A 25804-nucleotide genomic window follows, 5' to 3' on the forward strand; every position below is an offset into this window, starting at 1 on the left:
ATAAGTTTTTTGTCTACTATGACATCCGAGATTTTACAGAACAATCTAAGGTTATACTGATGTCATTGACTGTGAAGTATTAATCTTAGTATTTACGCAATTTGTGGAATACAAATGTATTAATTGTGTATCAATTAAAATTACACTGCTTAGACAGTTTATAATGAGAAAGAAAAATCACATGTTCATATACTCAACTTTCTTTGTGCCAACACATTATCTTTGTCCCATTAAAGAGCTTTATGCCATCTGTACCATCTGTGGTACCAGCTGGTACATTGGTCCAAAAATATCTCTTCAATTATAGTATACTGATTAGTTTTTATATATATTCAATTGTAGCTTAACTAAATTATAAAAATAAATTTATATTGGGTTTTTTCCCATTTCTGTGATTTGATTTTGGTAATAAATTTCTAAAACTTCTTTAAGATTTGGAGATTTTATAGTTTGAAGTGCACAAAATGAAGTAAAGAAATACTTAAAATGAGATTATAAATTAAATAAGTTAGGTACTGATGCCATGTTCAAAACAGGACACCAAACATTTCTAGCAAAAAATAAAATATAATTTTGTTATTATTTATTATTCAAAAATCGCAGAATCACAGAATCAACTAAAATATTTTTTTTGCCCAAAATGTTCCTTCTCAACAATTACATTATTCATTGAAAAAGTAATTTTATAAAGCTAAAAGTTGGGTGATACTTTGTTTTCTTACATAAAGATTTAACTTCTCAGAATAGGGTTGTTTATATAAGGCAATTGAGTGAAATTCCTTTTACAAATGAGATTTAATGGCAAGATTCGCATTTATTCCAGCAAGCCAAAATTTAGCATCACACAATTAAGTGAAAGGTGTACATCCTTCTGTACCCCTCACACCTTGTAACAGGGATTGATGCTTAGATCAATCACATTACTCCTGCTTTTAAGTTGAACTACAAGAAAAGATCTGAGTTTTATGTTATGAATACTTCCCACGCAGAAATTCTGGTATATATGTTAATTACATAGGAAGTATACATCAAAAGGACTGTACCGTGATCATAAATCCTAACAGCATTAGTTCAGCCCCTTTCTACATATGCATTGTGGTGCAACCTTTTAATGACATGATGAGATGTGCTTTAGTTTGAACAGGAGTTTCTTCTGATAAGTTAATTTAATTCACAGGTACTAGCTATTTACCAAATTCAAAACTTCACACTTTCCTCATTTTGTGCCCCCATAACTTCCTTATCAAACATTATTGAAAATCTGAACTGAAAATAGACTTCTCTCTGATGTTCATCACTGCAGTGTCTGAGTGCTTCATAAACATTACTACATTTATATTCCAAATATCCTTGTGAGATGAGAGGTTATTATTTTACCTACTTTATGCAGAACAGAGGCGCAGTGAGATTAAGATCAAAGGTACTGACTAATTTGGGCACTAGGCAGGAAACTCACAGAAACTCATTTTCACAATGTTTAATACACAGCTTTTCATATATGTTCAAAGTCTAGTTAGTAATGGTGCAAGTGCTCAATATTCTACAAGTCAAACCCAACAATTCACTCAGAAAACAAGGAACACATGGTGTTAATACCTAAAATTTGTCATAACTGACTTCTTTCACATCACATCAGGGGAGGTTTAGGTTAGATATCAGGATATGAGGAAAAGGTTCTTCATCCAGAGGGTGAGGGCACTGGGCAGGCTCTTCAGGGAAGGGGTCACAGCACAAAACCTGACAGAGTTCAGGTGTCTGAACAACACTGTTGGGCACACAGTGTGATTCTTGGGATGTCCTGCACAGGGCCAGGAGTTGGACTCGATGATCTTGATGGGTCCTTTCCAACTCAGCATATTCTATGATTCTATGACACAGGGGCTCTGTGGGAAAATAAATCTGGTTCTCCAGCATAAATTAACCATATGGACCCCTTTTCTTTTTTGAATCCTATTTTGTTCACTACTTTCTAAATTGCTCTCTCATCCAGCTATGGAATTGCACTGGTTTTGTATTAAAAGTAGAGGGGTTTTGGTTTCAGACAAATTTACAGTTAGGAAAGAAATAAACAGAGAGGTGCAGTAAATTAATATGTCCCCATATAATTCAAAACTAGAAGGAGATGGAGTAACTTCTGTGTTTTCACACACTAGAGAATATTGTGATTCAGAAAAATAGGAATGGATTTTATGTTACTATAGGGACATACTGTGATGATTCTCCTACTCCATCTAGGTTTGATTTTTCTCACTGGTCACTTTTCATCTCAGTTTCATCAGAAGTGGAATGAATGAAAGGTGTCAGTTTAAACAGTGAAACTACCACAGCTTGAAAAGGGTAGCTCTTGTAAACTGAATGGTCTTCAGTTAAAAAATTTTACCTCTCAACCAGCCAAGGTAAACACAAACATGCAAAGATAAACATAGATACATTTATAACAGCTCAGCGGATAGATGCTACAGTCAAAAGCTGCAGTATTCTTATGGCTTTAAAAATATATATACATTAAGTACAACAAGAAGTCAGATGATGTAGTGATGCTAATTATATTCAGAGGAACCTGGTGATGTGATTTGACAGAGGTTTAACTATGATATATTCTTGCTGGCAGTCCTTGCTGTTGCATTCAAGACAACCTGAACCTATGCACATGCTTAGGCCAGCAGGAGATGATCAAAGCTGCTTCACCTTACTATTGCCCAAGACACTGAGTTCTCATATTGTCAGAAATAGGTTTTCTCTACTGCTGAGAATGGTAAGCCCAAACATTTCAAGTATCTTGCTTTTACACTCAAAAGACCAAAGATGACACAAATTAAATTATTTTTTAGAAAAGGACTCTTAGTATTACAGGTAATAAAATTTTTCAACTTCTTCATCTAATTTTACTATTCCAATCCGGTATAACTAAGAGCTCAGGCTGGCCTCAAGCATGGCGGGTTGCAGAGAACAGTACAAAAAGCACATAGGTAGCTCAGTATTTCCTGCACCATTTTCCGTGACATATGTGAAGCCAAGTATTCCTTCTGCTTTCCTACACAGTATAGGCTTGCTGGTATTTGGCTGGGGTGATCTAGAAAAATTCAGCTGCCCTGTTGCCACATATGACTAATATTGTCATTGAGCCCAAACATTTAGATGGCTTGGTGAAAAACTTCACCTCCTTATTGACTTTTTATTAGTTTCTTGCACACAGAAAGGATGAGTAAGAAAGTTAAAGAATAACTGAGAACACATCTCCTTGCCAAGAAGATAATGTTACTGAGAGGAACAGCAGGGAGGTGCCAGCAGGGCAGCGTTAGTGCAACAATGAAACGCCCCATGCACTCCCACTTACACCTTTTGGGCTGAAAGAAGGGCAAATCTATCCTATCAGAGTTGTTGTGTGTCAGAACTACCAAGACCACACTGCAGACTGCCATGGAAACAAGAATTTAAATTAAAGGTGGGGAGAGATAGCAAGAGCAAACAAAGCAACACGCAATTTTGTCATTTCCTACTGTTTCTGCCTTTCTTCTTTCTTCTGCCCTAACTTTTCACTTCTGAGATATGCTGGTTTTCCTTTTTTTTTTTTTTTTTTTTTTTTAATTTTTTTTTTTTTTTTTTAATATATTTTTTTTTTTTTATATTTTGTGACGTTATCTAGTCATAACGATTCAGCATGACAAAAGCAAAGCAAAACAAAACAAAAAAACTCTGGTTTTGCATACTTCTTTTAAGAAGCTGCTTCTGTCAGCTACCTTGATCCACAATAGAAGTGCTCTTTCCAGTCAGGAGTTTTTCCAGAGACAGATTCTTGCAAATACAGTTGTGTTATACTGCACTAACACCTAGTAAACTCAGTAAACAAAATGCAGATTTCACCAATCACCACAACAAATTCAGTTATTTATGAGCCATACCATTTATAAAAAGACATTCAGAGCTCCCATTTAATCTGGAATACTCTCAATATATTTAGTCATTTAAATTGCTGGAATAATGCCCAGATGGAAAGTGGCAAGATATTTAAAGATTTATTCCATTTTCTAAGTATGCCATGAATATAAAAGTCCTTCCACTTAATCTAATAAGCTTCTTTGGCCTATTAGTTTTGGATTGATAAAATGTTTTTAAATAAAAAATCAGCAGTTGGCAGACATGGTAAAAATCAAAGATACTCTGAGTACAGAGACTTAACAGGAATATATATTGGTTTCTTACAGGATATATCTAAGTTTCCAAAAGTAGCAAACCTCTACCACTTATTGTATTCCAAACCTTGCCAGATTGCTAGAACTTGGTTTTTAGGTAACATATTTTCGGTAAATTAGCAACACTTCTTTTTAAAAATGGGACACTGACGTGTGTGTAAAAATGAAGGAAAATACGGGGAAACAAAAGTCGACATCAGATTCTCCAATGGAGAGGTCAGAACTTCATAGCTTACTTTCACCTTCAGAGAATAAAATTTCTATATTGTAGTGCAATTAATTGTTTTCAAATACTTCCATAATACTGAAGCAGTAACTCCAATTTTGCTAGAAAACAAGAAGAATTAGAGAAAATTATATTTCTGGTATAACTACCTGATTAAAAAGTAGTTAATCAGCTATGCCTTACATTCTAGAGCCCAGTTGAAGAAGATGGCAGGATTGTGTTTTAATAGTTTAAACTGACTGAACAATAAGTTGATCATTAGTAAGTAGGATTAATGATCTCAAAATAAATTTAAATTTCACTACACAGAGTCCAGAATGACATTCTTGGAAAGGTTCCAGCTTGATGGCTCCACATGATTTTTATATGAAAAGAAAACACACATTTGTGATGATTAATCAAAAACTGAATGTTTTATAAAAAGGTTCTGTTCATAGCTCTTAATTAGAGCTAATTTAAAATTGTGCATTCTTAGGATGCTTATGCAAAGTGCTTCCTGCTAACACTGGTCAGTAGGAAGAGAAAGAGACAGAAAGAGCAAAAATGTTCATGAGTTCAAGGTACTGCTCTGCAAATGCAGTTTTAGGCAGAAACCTGCCATGAGTTAAGGCTTCATTTTCCAGCATCATGTCCCTCCTGATAACGGCAATGCTGGAATTAGAAAGGTGGCAATTGCAGGAGACCATAAAAATCCATTCTGACAAAAAGGAAATAAATCTCCAAGAGAAAAAGAGAGAAAGACTTTGTTGTGTAATGTTTATATATCCAGGGAAGCATAAAGCAGAAACTCCATTAAGTGATACACCCGTACCTTTCTGAGCCTTATTTCTCAGGGGTTAATTGTGGAGCATGTTTTACCCTTCGAATGTCAAACCCTAAGGAAATCTGATTTCCATGGAATATCATTCTCCTTACATAACAGGCACATTCACTCTAAGGAGAAATTACTTCATAATCTTCACTTTGCAATATGCTATCTTTGTATCAAGCATTTTAAAAACTCAGTTATGGATAATACTTTTATAGGCACTAAAAACTGTTTCAAGGGCTCTAAAGATGCATGTATGAATTCTCTCCAGACTGTAAACTAGTGGCTATTGCAAGAGTTCAACCACTTGGTTTTAAAATTTGGAAATGTTTAAAAACATTTTAAGTAGAGAGTAAAGCTGCAAGATTTTTTGTAATGACTGTGGCCTCTAACTCATAATTTTAAAACTTTAGGAAAAATCAAAAGCTTCATAAGATACATGTTCATGGGGTGTTTCTTATGAGAAATAAAGGAGAATGACTATTAAACTGTCTCAATCCCAAAATTATGTGACGTAATTTTATACATACAGAAGTGTGTGTCAGAGTCTCACATTTTCATTAGCTACATGCAATACTCAGTTTAATGAGTCTCTACACAACTACATAGTAGTTTCAAAACATTAATCACTTCAAAACAATTCTAAACTGTGAGAATCAATGTTCTTCCAATTCCCATTTTATTGCTCTGAAAGACAGCAAGAATTCCTAAACAGTACACCTTCCTGTTAATTTGTCACATTAACTATGACTCCTGCCCTGAAGAAAGTATTAGACGTCTTATTGAGTTTAGGTCTCTCTGTGCTACAAATTTAAAAGAAAATTACATTCACCAGGGAGACTCTAATTTTATTGCCATGATTTGTCTTTCAGATTTAGCATTTGGCAAGAAGGGAACAAACTACAAGGTGCCCCTTCCTCCCAGGTAACTTAATACAAACTCCTTGGCCTGAGATTATAATGGGCAAACAGGCTTTAGTGTAAAGCACAAGAAAAAATATTAAAAAGAGATTATTACCCCTCATCTTCTTTCTTTTCTTAGCATTTTTAAAACAGGTTTGTGATACTCAGTAAATATATAAAACTACATCTTTATTCTAATGTGAAGAATTATTTAGCTAAGAATAGATTCCTATATTGGTTTCAAGGAAAAAAAATGAAATATTTTATTGGAAAACATATCCATTTCAACTGAAACATTTAAATGGATTATATTTACATTTTCCATCCAGTTCATTGAGTTGAAAAATATTTATATACAATGTATTCAATATTTGTTCAGAAGGTAAAACTTCCATAACACAAAATGAATCATTTGCACAGAAAGCCAGAAGGTATAAGGCAACATGAAAACTTGACTTATTAGAGACAAATAAGAAAAAAGTGCTAATCTAGAGTCCATTGTAATTAAAGAAAACCTAAAGCAATATTGAGCAATGTTCATTAATTGTGAAAAAAATATAATTCAAAGACACAAAGTGAATAAGCTTTTCATCCTTTAAGTTTTCCTCGATCTCAGTTCTGGGTAGCAGATTTACTTCAGAATAACATGTACAACAAGAGCAGCAGCATCAAATTGTAAAACATTTTAATAAATATTTCATATAGATAATGTAGGGTAAAAATTGCCTGTTTTGAATTCTCAAGCAAATTTCTTTCTGTAGTTTTTCCAAATAAAGATTTCTGTATTGCCTAAAACTATTAAAGGTTCCATTTTTAAATTAATTTCTCTATTTGTGTTCAGAGCATAAAATCTCAAATATGTTAATCTCTTCAGTCATTAATACACACAGTAATAGACTGCAAAGCCTCCTTCTTCAGCATTCCAGAAATATTGCAAAGGGTTAAAGGGTTATGTTCTAATTATTTACATGCTGAGCACCTAGAATGGAAAGGAGAAGTGGGTGGTTTGGCAAGGGACACAGTCCTTGGTCTCTCCACAGCTTCTCTTTCAATCTCTTCCTCAATCCCTACTTCTTTTTTCTTCCCTCTTCCTCCCCTACCCCCTTTTTTTTTTTCTCTCTTAGAGGCTTTCAGACTCAAAATTGCAAAGCCATGTGAACTGCAGTTCTATAGGCACATAGGACAAATGTTTCCTAGCGCCCATAAAAAGGTCCTCTCATGCAAATTTGTGATTTTAACAGAAACCAAACAATGCTCAAAGCATCTGTGAGAAAGCTGAAGGGGGAAAAAACCCACAAAAACCATAGTTTGAAATGACAGGAAATAAAAAATGACACATATGACAGGCAATAAAAATTCAATTACAGGACAAGTTAAGATCTGAACCATGTATCAGCTTTAGGAGAGGACTGTTAGCAAAGAGCAGCTACAGGGACAAGGGAATGAAGTCAGGAGTACATGGTATTCCTGGCACTGAATATTTATTAGTTTTTGGTTTTTTTCTGACACTTTTATCTACACCATTTCTTTAATATCTTTCCTGTAGGGGAGGTTAATTAGAACCAGGCAGATTTCAGGAACTATCACTCCATACACAAGCAAACAAAAAGTATGGTTTTGATTCAGTAATGAAGTCAGGAAAAAAATCCTGTTTCATGAGTCATAATACTTTATAATTAAGGCAGTTGAGGGCATTGATAATGTAATGCAAATCCTATATGTAATCCTGATGTCATCACTTTCTACCTTACATGTTGTCTTTGCCTCATCACTTCACTGCTCAAAAGAAAAACACACAGCAAATAATGCTGAGAGACATTGGGAAAATATCCTATCCTATATGAATAAACGTTTATTGTGAATTTTTAACAATTAGGGGAAAAGTTTTTCACATCTTTTTTTGAGAGCTCATGAGATGTGACTAGATTTCAGAGCAATGGTCAATTTGTTTGCATAGGACAAGCAAAGGCAAATGGGGTCACAAGAGACAAACTACTACCCTGTTCACACAAAGTCCATATTTAAAAAGCTGATACTGACAATCTTCAGCAGGAATTTTTTGAGCTATTCAAGGCCTAAGACAGTATCAAGTATCCTAGGCAGAGAAGAATTTTAAGTAGCTCTGAAATAACTTGGACTATTTTTTCCATATATACTTTGTCAAATGTACTGTTTGACAGGGAAAAACACACACAATGATTGACAGCTTGGGATTATTCCTAAAGCACTCATACCTCAACTCATAAATATGTGAAATGAGGAAACACAAACAATGTGAAAACCATAAACAGTTGATCTTGTCTAATATTTTTAGTAGCACGAAACGCAGAGTCAGCAGCACAATGCCTCCAAATTTATCTCCATGACAGACAACTTGTTGTCCTCTTGGTGTCTCTCATTTACATTTTACAAAATCTGCAGCAAATGTATATTCATGGCATAGAATGATCATGAAAGACTCATAACTGCCATAGATTAGCTGAGGAGGCTGCCAATCTTGTGAGGGCTGCCCATTTTTGAAATTAAGCATTTAAAATTGAAAGTTTTTCAACATGTCCTTTAAACTTGGGCTCAGAGTTTATTGCAGCATCAAACTCTCACTGATATATTCCTGGCACTGTCAGAGTCTGCTCCTTTGGCCTCAGTTACAAGATACCTGCTCTCTGAAACTACTGTCTGATTACCGAGCCTTCAGCATTGATTAAAATACTGGGTTTAGTAGGAAAAGGTTTCCCATTGACAACCATGTAATTCCATTTACTTTTATTTGAAACACAAGAAGGTGTTTCTTTTTTTTTTAATTCTCTTATTCATCCTTTTGAGGATGCACTCGTGCATTGAATCCATGCTGTTTAAATCCTGCATCAAAAAGGGTTGAGTATAATTATCTTTCCAGTCCTTGTGAAATAGCATTCTTCTTATTCCCAGATTTTGAAACAAAAAAAGCAGGAAGGCATCCCCAGTGTGACAATATTCTAAAATTTTATCACAAGAGTGAAGACTTTCCATTCTGAAAATAAAGCTAAATCATCCCAACATTGCAATAAATCAAATATTTATTTTCTTGCTCCAAATTCATAAATGGAAATTGTGTATGAAAGAATAATTAATTCTATAAAGCTAAAACATGTTCACAAACTCAGTTGCAAGATTATACAAATAAACTAAAACATGAAGAATGAATTGTAGAGAACAAATAGTATCTGTTTTAAAAGAAAGATCGAATATCCATTACTTTCCAGCATTTCCAGCTGCAAACTGTTACAAGGGCAATGAATTACCAAATAATCTGGTCTTCAGAGCTATCATGATTTTTTAGAAATACAAACAAAAACTTCACTTATTTTTTAAATACTAAACTGCAAGCCTCAACTGATTAACAACTATTTTTATACCACTTTACGAGTGTAAGTTAGCTTAAGATAACCAGTGGGGAATCTGATTTGTGTAAAAGAACATCTAAGTGGGAATTAACTACCACAATATGATTTGCAAACCCACTCGTTCTTCCAACAGGAAAAAGTAAGTACGGAGCAAGCAGCTCTGTAGCCACATGCTCTACATGCTCCTACAGCACTGTAATGAGTACTAGAAATGTTCCATCATTGCAGTCCAACAAAACCTATTTGGCCAAGTGAGGTCACCTTGGACAAGAGCACAGTACTGAAGAAAGTACTCAGATTGTCTGTCTTCTTGATCCTGATAAATATTCAAATCTTCGCAAGGTATCCCTATGGGAATACCCCTTCTATCATTTGGTACTACATCAAGCAAAAGCAATAGCTTCATTTTGAGTTAACTTTGTATCAGATTCTGATTTTATCTCTGCCATAGTAACCCAGAGTAACTTACAGTGATTCATCTGTCTGCTAATTCACTTTATCAGAATAAAATAAATCTTTAATTCTATCATCACTTGTTGACTGTTTCAATATCCTTTTTGGAGCTGTAAATTATTAGCCAGTTTAAAGGTACTGAAGAATCAGACCTATAAACTTCAATGCAATTTGCTTTAGATTCACCCATCACTTCTAGAGAGGTGATTGCTTCAAGCTACTAAGATTAATGATAAATAATCCAGTGGAAAAAAAATCTAAAAATTTCACGTGAATTTTCATTTGCATGAAAATTTGCATGAGTGTTCTGAAAGAGTTACAGAAAACCTACTTTTGTCTCATTAGCTCCAGTAACAATTTAAAAAAAAAAAAAAAAAAAAGGCGCAGCAAATTATAGGTACAACCTGATACAATAATAGGAAATCAAACATGTATTTAGCAAACCATAATATGCATGTGATTAAAGCAGCCATTGGTTGAAAAAATTAACTTAAACCTTTAAAATGAGTGGCTGAGAATAGCTAAATGTTCATGCTTAGATTAAAAGGCATACAAAGTACTTATTTACTTGGACAATGCAGAGATCAGTGCAGTTTAAAGCCAGGGGTAGGTCGCATTTAATCAGAACATTGTTTCTAAAAGCTGGAACTAAGCTACTACAGCATAGCCTTTAAAATAAATGTGTAAATAAAGTAACATATCACACACTCAGGTTATGGTGACTTAGCTCTTCATGACAAAGAAATCTCATGCTTTTTTTTTCATTCTGTTTGACACAAATTGGATATACTGAGAACTTGGTTTGGGGTTTGTTTGTTTGTTTGTTTGTTTCTGTCATAAAATGCATACAAGGGAATGGAAAACGCTGCCAAATGCTAAAGAATTGTTTGGGGCAGTGTTTTCTCTTCTGTTTTTACATAATATTGCAAAGTATAAATACTGTGGTAAAATGAGGAATCTGTGCTGAATAAAATTCTTAACTGTTTGTAAGTTCCTGAGGGAAATAATGTGAAGTAGATTAACCATCATTTCAGGACAGTTGCTGTTTAATTTATTATTCATAAAAGAGTTCAACTTTCAATGGTGAGATATTTCACAGCCAGCTTCTAATTTAGAAAAGAAGCATTTCTTTCAGTATTTATTAATAAATACAGTACATAACATCATTATGTATAAATGTGACAGAATATTACCTTTCTCCATTTCCTCAAAGACAAAGGGATTGATCATGTAATTTCCATGCAGATATACTCTAATAACAATGAAAGGAGGTTTTACTCATCAAAACAGAATTTTGGATTGGGCCCTGATAAACTGATATATCTAATTGGTGGGATTTTACATTTACTCATTTATCTTCTGACTGAAGGATTTTTTTTTTCTGCAGACCATGTATTTTTATGTGCTGCAAAATGAATACTCATGCAGTACAATTATTTTTATCACATTATGATAAAGCACCTCAATCAAAGCTGTACCGTTTTTAATCTCTTCGCACAATAGACTCAAGACAGCAGAGACTCTTTGTACCTGTAACTTGACTGATGTTAAATTCAGTAATAAGACTGTATCAAAAATTCAGAATTCTTGGGAGGACAACAATTTCTCCTACACTAAAATTTTCAATAGAAAAGGTACCTTTAGAGCTCAAATTTTTCCAGGCAAAAATTCGCTTTATCAAGCAGCAATTCCTAAGCATTTTCTTACAGCTTGCAGGCTTCTGAGGATACTGCTGCAAGTCTTCATTCTCTTCATGTGTTTTCTTCTCAGGGGCTAACACTTCCATCCTAAACAAAAACTTAACCTTTAGTTTTCCTGCAGGATATATACAGAACTTAAACCAAAAAGCTATGGGTAAGGGAGATTGGGGGAGAAGAGATAAGATGGACTGGGGATAAAAGGAAAATATTTAGAATTTCATTAACCATTCTCAGCTCATACATTCCTAGTACTAATTAAGTGGAATTAGTGTATTAATATTCCTTTGGTTTAAATTATTTATCTGGAACATTAATGTATTTGTATAATATACAGATGGGGTAAAAATCAGATTTTATCTACTATTTATTAAAACTCTGATTTTAACTTAAATCATAAAAATAATATAATATCTCTAGATGGTAAATAAATATTTACCTCTTACCTTAGTCAGCTGTTTAGGTAAAAGAGATAATGTAATCCTCTATGCATGAACCTATTATCCTTCCTATCTTAGCTTGCCTGACATCAGTGTCATAGAGGAGAGCTGCATTCCTCTAGCTGTTACTGAAAGACAGCTGCTCTACCCAGAAAAGATGAATAGTTGGGATTCTGTGCTGCCTTAATGCCACTGTCAGTCAAATGCAGCAAAGCAGCTGAGCCACTTAAAGCCAGTTGTACGCCTGGGGACCATTTCCTATGCTACCTTCCCATTCCCAGAGGCAGACCAATGCATTTCTGCATGGCATTATGTTTCTTTGTGGACTGACACTCTGAAGAAGCCAGAGGCCGTTAGCAACAACCAACACCGACTAGGACCTAACCAAAGCTCTACTCAGTGGCTGCAAACCGAGGAAAAGGAACCTACCCAGTGTTCCAGGACTTTGGTGCTACTCCAATGTCACGCAGGAGTCCTAAGCAGCATTCCTGTTTGCTCTTCAGTGAGCTCCAGCCGGAGATGCCGAGGAGATGATGCTGCTGAGGACAGAGCCACCCTGCCAGCCGCAGCAGCCCTTTGCCAAGCAGCCATAGACTGCACCAGGGGAGCCCTCTGATTACAAACAGAAGCTGTGCCCAGACTGTGGCAGGACACCAAAGTGGCCCCTTTTTCACTCCCCTCTTCTTTCCTCTCACACTGTGATCTCACACACAGTCTGCATCTAACAATATTAAACACAATTGCTAAAGGCAAATGGTAGGAAGGAGCCAAAGGAAAAAAAAAATTGGCACTGTATACACTAGAATTTGATAAACAAAGCTGACTTTTCAACTGTAAACCTATTGCTTCCTAAAGAAAGCAAGCATAATGGAACAGAGCACCTCACTGCCTTCACTGGCATCAGGAGTTCCTACTGATTATGCAGAACAATCAAAGGATGCAAAGGAACAAGATTCCACTTTCTGCAATTTATTTTTTATTAGATAATGGAACTCAAAGTTTTTTTTATCAGTCAGCTTCCCTTTGAACTGAATTAATCTTCATGCCAATTACATACATTTCCAACTTTCATGTTCATGAAGTTTTCTGCGGACATTTGAACTACAGCTTATGTTGCTTTGTGCAAAATGTTACACATAAAACCCCATGCCTATCTATAACAACTGGAGACATCTCATGTCTAGCCACACAGGCTAGGACAATAATTTCATCTCTAGAAACAGCCTATCAATCAGCTGCAAGAAAAAAAACTGCCAGAAAATTCATAACAACAGAGAAACATTTGCCTTAACAACCAATTTTTAGGCTGCCATAGTAAAGGGAAGCACTTCCATTCAGATTCACATCTAGGGACATATTTCAGGCCCATTGCTATTTAGAAATGAACAATGCTTGAATTTGCACTGTTGGAACAATACTTGCTGGTATAAGGAAGGTCCTTTGAGTCCTTAGCATGACACAGCACTCCAGACATGGCTGTATTCCCATCACAAACCACTACCAAAGTAAGCTGAATTTCAGTATAACAGAGTTTCTAAAACTTCTGAAACTTCGGCAGAAAAACTTCTTCCAGTTTAAGCATATTTCACAGCTCTTTAATCTTATATCTTTCAAAAATGCCATTCTGAGAATAAATATTGATTTTAAATTGGTGTTTACTGTGCTAAGAAGTACATTTTCACCACACAGTATTCAGTCTGGATTTCCAGATGATTACTGGAACAGAATTTTGATTTGCGAGAACAAAACATGAGTGTTAGTTATTACACAGAAATAATAGCTACTTTTAAAAGAGAATGCTCTCAACTATTCCTACATCCCACTTTTGAATTAAATTAGTGCACTCTAGAAACTAGAGTTTGTCCCTTCGAACACTGGAAGTTCTCTTCTGATCAGTCTGTGCAAGGCATCTGCAGAAGTCACCCATTTTCTCAGGTGCAACACATCTATATTGCTCCTGGGCAAGGAGAAAACCAATCCTACGCCCCTGAGCACTGGAATATAGCACCACGTAGTACAGCTCCAAATAGCTAAAACTTTAAAATGTTGTTAATGTAATTCAAGTTTTCTGGACACAAACCTTCAGAGAAACTGCCTGCCCATGTAACAGTCAGCTATAAAATCCCTGATGTTCCAGCCCAAAGGCCAACTCTCACAACACACAGTCATACTGCTCTGAGGGCCTCATTTCAGGGATTCATTAATCCACAGGGAGTGTGCATGGGGAACCAGACACAGGAGATTAGACAAGCCTCTGGGACAATGATTCCCATGATGGGATAATAAACAGGAATGTGTACTGCCTACACATGGAGCAATGGGAGAGGGTTATTGGATATGCTCCCACACTGGTACTTGAATAAAATCTTCAGAAGGTACAAGAATAAGAGGAGTTTTGCCAGAGATGGGATGTATAAATGCACAAACTCGATAACACTACTCAAGAGGGAATGGAGAGGTAGAATCCTTGCTGAAATCTTCAGAGTTTTCTTCTATGCACCAGAAAACCACATCTTATCTGCCACAGATATGAAGATATTCACTTGAGATAAATGTCTAGAAGGACACATTTTTTCTAAACCTGGTTCAGAAGATGTCAAGATATTCAGATGGCATTCTAGCTGTTTCCTTATTTCAAACTTAATCAAGTCCATAGCAATTTTCGTCTATAATAGAAGTATACATGAATCAGAAGTTCTGTGCAGTACTAATCATCATGCTATAATTCTGTAGTGAGTTTAAAATAAGCTTAAGCTGTAGAACACCAAACTTCAACTTGCCACTGAATTTTTTCAAACAAATGATGCTGTACTTCATATAATCACAATAATGATTAAGAAAAAGAATTAACATAACTCTTCTGAAGCTGTGCATTTGATTTACCTCCTTCTCTTCTGATCGTGTACTCTGACTTTGAGGAAAGGAAATGCATTGACAGTGAATTCCACATTTGCAAAGCTAAGGTCTATAAAAATATATTACACACAATGTTAGAGAAAAACTGGTCATATTGTAGGCGACATGAGAAAAGCATGTATGAAAAGTGTATTAATCCAGGCTGTACAGGATCCTTCCTTTCCCAAAATACAGTGAATCATTTCATAATTTAGGTGAAATGAAAATAGAATTTAAGAGCACTCTACAGAACCTGAGCAACTTCAGGATCTGGGAATGGGGAGATCTTTCAACTAGGAGTGAATAGTAAAATAGGTCATAAGGAAAATAAACAGACCTATGCACTAGTGGGAGTATCAACAACAAGAAAAATGTGGAGCAATAATCTGCAAAAAACCTGAAATAAGTTCAGGCTCTGGTCTGAGCCCTTATGTGTCACTGCAGCAGTAACCAAGACCCTGAACTCTTCCTGAGCACATGCAAGTCAGGAAAGGCAAACTGTTTACTGCAGCTGTAACAGTGCACAGGGACAGGGATTGCCTAAAGAAAACAGGTTTTCATTATTTCATGTTATTGGATTTTAGCAGTAATCAGCTACACCCAAAAGTAAAGCTGGATTTCTGGGTATATATTTTTTTATTTTCTATTGATGGTTAAATAACTATTTTTATGAGGGATCTAAATCATACAAGCTAAAAACTCCAAAGAGTCACAAGCTGATGAATCATATAAGGTCTATGTGATGCCACACAGCTACAGATAGTTTGAGCAATACTTATTTGAGCTACAAGGAAATGTCTTATAGCTGGGTATAAGTGGACTTGGGTGCATGAAAGTTGTCTTAATATTGCTTGATCAGATTTGATCTTTGGAAAAGTGAAACTGAACTTCATATGGATTCACGGAAAACTGTATAATTCTTCCCTCAATAATGAAATAGCAGCTGGAAAGAGCAGAGGCGTCATTATAGAGTGAGAAATACCTCAGGAATATTCCAGAAGAAACAGTCACAACCGGCATCTATATGAGATTTGAGGGGATTCTTTACAGAACTGTCTAGCTGCATTAGCTGACTACTCTAGCACAAGTATTTCAAGAACTTTCACTGATGACTACAAAGAAATTGTTTAACTTCAACAAAGCTAGATTAAACCAGTGATGTCTGCTGAAAACTTTGGGCCACTAGAGATTGCAGCTATAAGTTGTGAAATGAATACTGAAAAATAGGGCAAGCTTACGGAATCCAGTTCTGGATGAATGTGTGGGTGACTGCTGACATATTAAGGAATATTACAATGAGATGCTTCAGAGAAAAAGCAGGGTTTGCTTTGATTTTGTTTTTCTCAGCAGAGGCAAGTTTCAATAGTATTTTATGATACCTGATTTTGGTAGATGAAGGAAGGGTTTGTGAGTGGAAAGGAGAATTCATTCTCTTTCTGTAGAATGAAAAATGCAACAAAAAAGATATCAGCAAAAATATATCAGGTATTTATTTACCCACACTGTATACTGCTCTCTAAGGTTTTGCTGCTGCATTAACTTGAACTTCATTTACATTTTTTCATCCTTTTCATTACTTGTTTGTCTATTCATAGGATGAAAAAAGGCAATTGGATACATTGGTAACAAAAGCTTTCTGTATGCTTCAATATTGACTAAAATTTGGGGTTCAACTTCTGCCAAAAGAAAATAGGTAAATTTTAATTTGTCTAGAACACGGTGAAGAGTTGAGCATTGCTAGTCTCTCTGGAAAGTCTGTGGGAAGCATTTGAAAGCATATTGAAGCATATAATACACAAATATAGGGGATACTGCTATTTAGGTTTTTTTCATCTCATTAAGGTCATCATCTTTCATATATGCAATGTCTATAGGTCTTGCCTGCTCATGCACAGTGAATCTCTGTATTATAAATGAGGAGAAAAGAAATGAAATAGGAATAGTGGGGCAGACTGCTCCAGAATTCTTTTTGGTTTTTTAACTCTGAACATTTTGCTGGGACAATGCAGGTGAATAATTGATTTCAGGTTGCATTTAGGTTGTCTGGCTTAGAAGGAAAACATCTGTGTTCACACATATTATCTCTCAGTGCTGTGTGGGTCAGAGAACACCTGGTGATACCTGCAACAACAAATTGACTGCATCAAGAACAATGAGCAACATAACCAAGAGCAAACATTGGTGGGTGGGAATTTCAGAGAGCTCCTTTACTGTGCCAGAGGAATTTCATGTCATAATGAGCCCTCTTGGTGTTACAGGTGTATGGAGTTGAGCTGTCACTGGATGATTCAGTAGCCAAACTAAACTGAGAGAAAAGGTTTACCTCTTGTAAGATAATGGTGATAAGAGACATGACAGTGACTGGGAAATGAGTAGAAAGGATTTTAATGTCAACCCATTGTCAATGGTAATTTAAACATTCCTGCTTGCTATTAGCAATTGTCTGGAGTGCATATGTCTACTCCCCTTGGTTAAAGTGGCAGGGAGTTTTAGATTTTCAGGGTTAATAAACAGTTCTCAGCAAAGAGAAACAATCTATTTACTAGTGAAAAATTAGAGTTTTATAGCTGCCAAGATGCTTTCTTGTCAATATGTCAAAGACTGAATTCTTACAAGACTTACTATAGGTACAGAGTAACATTTCACTTTCCAAAATTACAGGAGGAAATTGGATTGAGAAGGGTTAAAAAGGATATGCAAGCCTTAAGATTAATTTTTTTTGTTGTTGTTATTTCTAAAAGTTTTTCAGAGGTAACTTAGCAAATTTGAATAATTGCATGCCACTGCTATGAAAGAAAATATTAGAAAATATTTTTAAAAAAACTATTCAGTAAAATCACATAGTGAGAAGACTTCCTGGGTTGGGTATTCCAAAGCTGAAAAGGTCCATCCTCTGCCACTGAGAGGGACTCGGGCAGAGGGAGATCAGAGAGATACCCCAAGTAACACAAATGTGCCAAGACTGATCCATTTTCTTTTTGAGAATAGTATGTTCTGATACTTAAAAAGGGTAGCAATCTACCAGAAAATGCCATCAATGCCACAGCTCATGAAGAATTAATGAGTCTATTGGACTATTTAACTTCCTAAACAAATATTTTTTAATATCAGAGTCACAGGATGAATATACCCAAGACCCATATGACTCCATACAAATAGATACCTTTTTTTTACATCTGCATATCGTCATGCTTCAACAAGAAAAACTCCTATTTTAAAATTCTGAAAACTGCAACGGATGAGAATAAAGCTTTATGAGATTAATCACTGTAGCTTTGTATACAAATTATGGTGTGTTTTAGTCTATAATTTGTTAAAAACACTGATAGACCAAATTCTTCTTTAGAAATAACAGAATGGGAGATTGGTCCCCAATAATGTGTGAAATCATGTTTTCTGTACCAAAAGTAGTATCATAAGAGTGTAACTTTGGGAAGGATGGACAAAAAGTAGAGGAAATGAATACAAGTAAATTATTGGATTAACTTCTGTAAACCTATGGAAATGCCAACAAATTCTTAAGAGAAAGATCCACTAGAATTTGTTGGAAACTATTTGCTCTAGGTTTAAATTGCTATTTTTACAGGTTTTACGACTAACCATATTTATCAGTAGCAGTATTAATCATATTTTGGGCTTTTTAACCATAATAAAATTGTAAGCATTGTTCTATACTAAATAATGCATATGCTTTTCTTCATAACAGTAAGAGGTATTAATTTTTAAACTGGTCTTGAGCTTATTATATGGACTGGATACACTCCCTTCCTGAAACTGCCTTGACTTCATTTATGACTCTACATCTATTGTGCTCAAAAATATTGACATAAATAGCAGAAGACTCCAGTTAACTCACAATTATCAGAAATCTGATAGTTTCAGATGACCACGGCTTTGGGAAATGCTTCATTTTGCTTTGGCTCAGGCTCCTAATTAGCCCAATATTTGTGAAATATATCCCTAGAAACAAACTGGAATTTCCTTTCTCTGTGGATCTTTATCATTTACATATCATTCACCTAAAGAAACATGAAAAAAACTGTCCATTGTTATTTTGGATTGGCACAGAGTTTCCAAATAGCAGCAAGAATAAATTCATCCAGGACACATAAACAATTTTTCCTTTTTTCCATATATATATATATATATATATCTATATCACCCAGTACAGGACAGAGAAATTATGTTCAATTCTCATGTATCCATTTAACTATTTTTTTATAATGCCACAGAATTAAGAACATAGGCAATAAACCTCACACGTATTGTGACATATTTATGAACATCTAAGTAGTTTTGGAAGTAGTGAAAAACACTATTAGCACAGCACTGGTAACAGGAAAGGGCTAATTACCATCAACTCCTATCCCAAAAAAGCTGCTTATCAGAGTCTGACCTGCAGATGGGGCAGCACTAACAAATGAAGCTAATTGAACAACAGCAAAACATTTCCATGACCCCTTTTTTTTTACCTCCTTATTTTGGTAAACAATTTAATACTCGAATCTGAAATTATTATTTCTACGGTATGGTCTCCTTAATCCGAGGTATTTTCAGACATAAACAGCTTAGAATAAGAAATGTTACAATAAATCGTCTACAAAATGAGTTCCTTACTGCTACAAAGCAATCATAATTGCTGTCTTTTATTCACTGAAGAACAGGAACAAAATCTGAATGATTTCAGATGCTATAATGCTATGTTGATAGATCCAGTCCTTTAAATGGTTAAAGAGAGAGGGAAAGGGATGCAGCTGAGCAACAAATGGACTAGCTGAAATGAGAAGCTTCTAAAAATTTATTTGACCATGAGAAGTATTTATCCATAATCTGGTCACTGAAGAAAGAGCTTGAGGAAATAGAAGAATGCTACTGCACAATATGCTCGGGAAGAGAAGCCAAAAAGGTCTGATATTTCGTTTTGGTTCTGAATAAAATTGATTAGAAACCAGGAGAAGTTTTATGATTTCATATTTCAGTAGAACATAACTCATACATTTCCTCCAAAAAGACACAGAAGCCTCATTTACCAGGGATATATACATTGCTTGGAGACAGTATCCATGAATCAGTATGAGCATATTTGTCACTTGGATCCCTGATGAAGTATCAGCTAAACTTTTAAATGATCTTCCATATTCAGAGAAAGCAATGCAGACTGGATACAAACCAGCGTTTTTAGGCTGCCACATAACACTGCACTAAATAAAATCACATTGAAAATTATAATCTCATTAACTTCATGCTTGTTACCTTACGCTCAGTAAAATAATGATAAGCATCTCAGATAAAATGAAATAGAAGATAAAGGAAAACATATTTCCAGATAGAATTTAAAGCTGTGCTTGTTTGGATATACACCCAAAGACAACAAAGTTTGAAGATGAAATAAAAGTATTACAATTCTGAATTTTAATACACGCTTTCATATTTTCTTAGAAATTTTATTCTTATTCAACTGTTTGCAAATAACTCATATTTTCCTAGATACAAACAGCCACAAAGACTGAACAGAGGTTCCGAGAATATAAATTCAGAATATAATCAACTGCACAATATTGAACTCACATCATTAACGCTTGATTCTGTGATATGCTGAGCATCTCCAGCTCATACAGTGGATAGGAGTCATGTGTTCAGCATTTTCCAAGATCAGACTCAGATGATTATCATACACTGAAAAATTATCGTTTGAAACTATTTTTTTTCCCCATCTATCATTTCTTTCTCAATGGTCCTGGAGACCAAAAGCAATAGCACATTGAAATTTGCATTGGGGTAAGATGAGAGGAACTCAGGAAGCAGAAAAAATGCTGGCAAGCAAGGAAGTTATTTATTATTTAGAAACATAATAGGAGGAGCCTTTTTGGGAGCAATATTTGGGTGACTACATTCTATATACAGTATTTAATCACATTACCAATTGGTAAGTTCAATTACCAAGCGACATGTTTTTGCTGCCTCATGTCAATAATTTACCTGAATTATTTTATCTGTTAACAGACAGCAAGTTAAAACTGTCTCTTCAGAAACATGCAGCAGCTTTCTCCTCCTCTAGGGCTGTCCAGCAATGTTTAGCCTTCACTACATTAGACAACATGAACAGTGGTCAAAAATAGTTACACATGCCATGGCCATTAAGAAAAGCATTCCAGCTATTTCTAAATAGCTACAGGCCAAGCTGATCAATACTTGCAGTTTAGGTTCAAGCTGAACCAGCATCAGGTAGGCAGAGTGCCCCCACCACTAACAATTTGGGCCACCCATAGAATTTAAAATGATTACTTTATAAAGATTAAGTGTGTGTTGTGAATGTCCCTGACAGCAATGGGAACTTCTAAATGCTTGGTTTAATTGGAGAGAACAATAAGGCAATTAGTTAGAAAAACTTCTAGTTGTAGTGTCTTTTGTGGCTGAAGTTTCTCAGAGGAAATGAACAGAAAACACACAAAATGAGTTACCAAACAAATAACAACTACAGCTTTACCATCAAAAGAGATGGCTTTCCTCATTATTAATTAGCACAACAAATATCAGCAGCTAAAGAAAGACCCTTTAATAGCCAGGTTCTAGCTATTGATTTTCTACAAGAGTCTAATGATCCTTATGCACACTAAATGTGTGGACGAAAGTGTGCCATAGGAGCTAGGAGCTCCTCATCAAATTATTAATCCCCATCTCCAACACATATATATTTTTCTAAAAAACTTTAAGTACAGAAACACTGTCTTACATGCTTATATAAGTGTACACTTATGCACTTATATAAATGCACTTACACAGCTGCAGTATTTTCATACTTCTAGCCACCTAAAATTTCCTCCAGGGCACAGGATAACCAAATTGTACATCATAGACTACCTACAGTTGCCAGCACTTTCCAGAATTCCCATAACTGGAACACCTGAGAGCTTTTTCCTCCACAAAATAATCTTGAAATATTGAATCAGAACTTTTCATTACAGAAAGAACTTTATAAGCATGGGCTTTAATCTAGTGATACATTTACGTAAGATCACATCAGGGAAAAGCTGATTATTGTATTGCTTGGGGGGGGGGTGTGGAGAAACAGCTTTTTAAAGTGGTTTAGCAGGCCAGCACTATTTAAAATTGAAAGACTGTCACTGGTGAGTATTCAAGGCATGGTGCTATCTTTGATTATGTACTGTCAACATTTGTTGAATGCCTGTCCAGGTAGAGCAGTGAGAGTGTATTTTCAGTGTTACAGTGAAATCCTCACAGGGAACAGTGATACAGGATACTCCGAAGCCACAGAAACAACATTCATCAACAGCATGCCTTATTCTAACACTTCCAGATGACAGAAAGCACTCTGCAAACTTCCACCACTACCTGTCAGAAAATCAAAGTTGTCACTTCCTAGTGAGCTAGTAAACTCTCAGGAATCTCCATATTGTGTTGTTACTGCAGAGTAGTACTGCGGGAAAGAAATAGAAAAGCTGTAATTTAATAGTCTCACACTTTTTTCATGCAGCAGATTACATATAAATTGGAAGATATATTCGAAAAATGAGAAGTCTCATTTTTATCTATATTTATTAAATGAGAGAAAACTCAGTTATTTCTCACAGTTAATGAAAAAGAACTATCATTTCTCATTTTCCTCTTTGAGCAAATACATACATAAAATCACATTTCAAAAAGTGAGTCTGGAGTTAGACTGTGCTAATAAAGAATGAAAAAAGTGAAATTTCATGTATTTCTATACTGTTTATGAAGGCAGCATAGCTGGAGATTGTTCATCTTGGATGAATTGCAATAAACTTTTGCATTCAGTAACTGCACATTCTGACAGCTGAGTAGCAAATACTTAATTATTTTATTAACCCAAGGAGCCTGAGAGGGTATCAGGGAGTTCTAACTGTTACCTGTCCTAGACATGGGTATTTTTATGTGTCTTCTCAATCAAGTGACACAAAGCTGCCTGACACAGTACCTTAGCTACATGCTCTGTTGACACTAGTGTGACCCATGGCTGGGGGGTTGGAACAAGATAACCTTTAGGATGCCTTCCAACCCAGGCCATTCAATTATTCTATGACATCCACCAGCTTTCATGTCTTTCAGCTATGTCTCTGTTTATTAAGTTTTACTTTGTCATAGGTAAAATGTTATTAAACATGATAAGGGTTACTCATTAATGAGAACACATCTATGAATGGAAAAGAGACTGGCCCTTGGTCCAACTCATCAATTATTTTATCAGCAATTGAAAATATTATATTAATTGCTGATATGGAAATGCAAAGATTGATGCATAAATAACCAGAAGGACATTTTATTGTTATAGGATAAACTCAGCAACTTTTTTCTTTCAGTTCAGCAAAATGCAAACTCACACTTCCAGGAGCAAAGAATAGAGAGACTTTATCTTTGTTCTAACACAAAAACCCCTCAACCCCTCAGATGAGCATTCTGGTTTAGAGTGCAAACCTCCAAAGAGATCAGAAAACAGAGGAGTAACTTCAAAAGAATGACTGTAAAGTAAAGGGAGTAAAGGGATTACTACGTCTCTCTGTGAAGACACTCATCATTGGCAGAGAGATCTGAATATGGAAAACTTTTGAGGCTGATGGACACGGATAAATTTAGATTGAAAAGCTAAAAACTCAAGCTAGATAAATCTGGAAAATAAGATAAAGTTTTAAAGTAATTAAATATGTGTGGGGATCCCTTTATTGGTTCATTTTGTTAAAAATAATAATCATATTTGAAATACAAATCATGATCCAATTCCAGTGAGAAGACCTCTGACTGAAGAAGGTCAGCTTAGAAGATTACTGTGATCATCCCTGGATTTTAAAAAATGCTCTTTTTTGCAGATTAAAGGTAAGAGGACTATGTTGTTCTCTCCTCATTTACAAGTTGTTTGCAAGGTAACCTTCATCATCATAAAAAGCTGCAAATATAGGTGTACAAACAAGGAATATAGAACACAGCTCTATCTAACAATTCTATCAGATTTTTTTTTGCAAATTCAAGAGGTTATGACAATGCTTCTAACACCACCTGAATTCTAGCAGGTGAGTTCAAGATTAATCAATTTCTTTAGGATTAATTCATTTTTCTGCATTTGCCTATGTTGTCCTCCAGCATATAGAAGATTGTCAAAGCTCCACACAAATCTGTATGTAATCAGATGATTATAATTTAGCACTATGTTAAATGCCCAAGTGATTAAAACACATGAATAATTGAAGGGATTCCTAATGGGATCATTACAATAATGTTCTTTAGTATATCCCTATTTTCATAGCTTTAGGCAATATCAAGTGGTTCAAATTAATAAATCATCTCAAATATCAGATGATTTTCTAGGACCTACAGTTCAGCCCTTGAAGCTATTGGTTAGGAAGGAAGTCATAAACAGTGCAAAAAAAGAAGAGATTTTTGACCTTCCACTGTCATGTAAATTGATGTGTGCCTGGCATAGGCAGACTTTGCTGCTAAACTCTAAAGCTTTCAGCTTTGTCATTGTGCCTATCTTGTAATTGGATGTTAACTCTAAAAGGGATTAAAATAGAAGAGCAAAAGCAGGGAACGGAGTTAGAAAGAAATGAATATTCTTTTTCAAAAAATATACACATACTGAGTTCCTGTAAAAGAAAAATTATTAAATACTTTAGAGGAAAGTATTATGAGGAAAGTATTTAGAGGAAAAAAATAATGTATAGAGAACTATAATACAGGTTATTCTTCAGTACCTGAAGATTCTGATATGCTGATTTTCTTTCTTTTTCATTATGACTTCTATTTATATTTCATTCATTTCTGGCAGCACTGAGAACCTGAGGTGCACCAGCTGAAATAGTATGATTCTCACACTTCAGTAAATGTAGTAAAGCACCCCCCATCCCCAGGTGGGGATCTCTGTATAAGGAGAGAGTTTCAGTTAACCTCTAGACATTTTAGGAAGTTTACCTAGAACTTTCCATATCCTTCTAACAGTGGCTCAGTGCCAAAAAGAGAAGCGGCTATTGAACCTTTTCGCTGTTCTTCAAATCCTGTACCTCTCCCTGTTGGCAGCAACCCAGACTGTCCCTCCTAAAACATTCAGTATTTAGGAAGGAGCAAGAGATTTTTGGAGTGTTTCTAGCAGAGGTTTTCTCAGACACCTGTGTGCAGCTTTTCTTTTGTTTTCTGTAACGTTTGTTATTTTTCATTTATGAAACCTTTTACTTTACAAAACACCTCTGAAGAGCAGTCTTGCTAAAATTATTTTAAGCCGATCTGCAAGGGCTGGACTCTCAGAGATTGATACATTTACAGGTGGCTCGTAACACTCCGGCCATGTATTAAACTGCATCAGGTAAAGCCACTTCTGTCAAATACTTTGTAATGGTCAAGCAAAACAATGCTAATTTATCTTCTGCAATGATGACTGAGCAAATTTTACCTGCAGAGCTGAGCAAACTATACAGAGCTGGTTAAGCACCATTATTGTCCCATACCAGAAATCAGAAAACTAGAGATCAAATTAAGTGACTAACTTAGAAATATTGCCAGACTTGGAGGGAAAACAGCAAGCAAAGAAAAATGCTCAATGTGTGCATTGGTAATAATAAAAAAGAAGGTCCTACAAGGTGTGCCCCATGCTCATGGCAGGGTTACCACAGCAGTACTTGGTGTGCCTGTTCAGGACAGTGAATCACCAGCAGAGAGATGCCCTATGCTGACAATAACCAGCCATGGGGACACTGCTGCCTCCTGTAGCACAATGCAGTGATGTCTTTGCACCTGTATGTACTACACAATAGCACAAAAAGTATTGCAATAGAAGAAGGAA

Source organism: Zosterops lateralis, assembly GCF_965231275.1.
Source record: "Zosterops lateralis genome assembly, chromosome: 5".
NCBI classification, from domain to species: Eukaryota; Metazoa; Chordata; class Aves; order Passeriformes; family Zosteropidae; genus Zosterops; species Zosterops lateralis.